Source organism: Fukomys damarensis, unplaced genomic scaffold (assembly GCF_012274545.1).
Source record: "Fukomys damarensis isolate Sample0158 unplaced genomic scaffold, DMR_v1.0_HiC HiC_scaffold_37, whole genome shotgun sequence".
NCBI lineage: Eukaryota > Metazoa > Chordata > Mammalia > Rodentia > Bathyergidae > Fukomys > Fukomys damarensis.
The window spans coordinates 50479734-50481603 of record NW_022900949.1 but is presented as its reverse complement, the minus strand read 5'-3'; positions in this window follow the sequence as shown (position 1 = coordinate 50481603).

Here is a 1870-nt window from a genome sequence, read left to right as displayed (position 1 = left end):
AAAAAAAAAAAAAAAAAAAAAGCATGTTGAAGTCCTAACTGCTGGCACCAGTGAATGTGACCTTATTTGTAAATAGAAGCTTTGCAGATACAATTAAGTTAGAATGAGATCATTAGGGTAGACCCTAATCCAATATGGCTGGTGTCCATATAATAGAAAAATTTGAAAACAGACACACAGGGAGAATGCCGTGTGATAACAGAGGCAGAGATTCCTGCATGAGGAAGCCAAGAATACCAATTCTGGTGATTGCTGGAAATCACCAGAAGCTAGAAAAAGACTCCATCTTCCAGGTTTCGAAGAGAGCAGGCTCCAACAGTTTGATCTCAGATTTCCAGCCTTCAGAACCATGAGACAGTAAATTTCTGTGGTTTTGAGCCACTCAATTTATATGTTTTTATAGTAGCCCTAAGAAACTAAAACACACACACACACACACACACACACACACACAAACACATGTGCATGTTTAAAAAATTATTATAGGGGCCAGAGATGTAACTCAGCAGCATGACACCTGCCTGGCAAGCACAAGGTCCTGAGTTCAATTCCCAGCACGAAAAAAAAGAATTATAAAGATACAAGAAACCACTGACGATGTTGAGACTAAGATTTGCAGCTATCACTGCCAACTTATAACTGCTATTTTCCACTTGAATTTCTTCCTCTGTTAAAACCTTAAAATGGCTTCTTTATTCATCATAGCCCTTTCTCTGTGATCTCCAGCTTGTCCTTCCCCTCAGTCTCTAGGAAGACACAGATCTTCCTTGACCTGACGAGGAGAGCCTGCTCTTTTCCTCTGGACACAGGAAGTGGAGACACGGAGACAGAGATTTATAAATTTTCTTCTTCCCCCCAAGTTCTCTCTGCCATGCCTCTGTCTTCATCTGGATTCACACAATTCAAATCTCCTCTATTGTTGGCTCAGCTGTGTGAAGAGACACAGCTTTTTGATGAGTAGATTCAAAACCTTGACCTACTTCTTTTTCCCTCGGGACTGGTTCCCCTGCCTTCCTCGGATCACAGGTTCTCTGCTTTGGAGGCTGGGAATCACATAACTTGCTGTGCTCACCGGTGTCATGTCTGCTTTGGGTTGTTTCCGTTCCTTCAAATCTGCAATCCAGGTGACCACTGTTTCCATTATACTCTTCATGTTCTGCTGAGACAGACAAGAAAGCTGAAGGATAACTGGGATCTATTAAGTGTTCAGGATGTATTCCATATACTTTTGCCCTCCTAATTCTCACATACAGGCTTACATATTCAAAGTGAGAATCAGTGACATTATACCTTTGATCCCATCTTCCAAATTAGGACACCAAGTCACAGAGCTCAAAAGGAATAGAAGTAAGAGCCTAATCCAGCTCTGTCTGCCTCCAAAGCCCTTGCTCCCTCTACCACTCTAGGCAGCCTGCCTGAGGTTGAGCTAAACAGTTAAATCAGAGGAATAAAAGCAGTCAAGCTCAAGTGTGCCATTCCAGAATGTTGCCTTTAAGATGAATATTTTGGTGTCATATAAACACAAGCACCATCTGTCAGTGATGTGTTGACTGCCTGATCCACTCTTTCTATCTGATGCAAAAATAATTACCACTGGCTCCAAAAACAACAAAACAACCAAAGCAGCACTTTCTACTGGTTGTTACGGACCCAGTCATCTCTTTAGCTTCTTCACAATAATCCCCAGCTATAAATTTGCAATGCCCCAGGGTATTTCCAGCCAGTGTAAGGGATTTTGAAAGAGTCTTAAAAATTCTCAAAACCAAATTAATGTCAGTGCACTTTAAGAAATAAAGAGACTCTGCACAAGACGGAGTCAGAGAAGGCAGTATTTCGAAGCTCAGTGAGGGGAGATGTACTAGAATGAGAA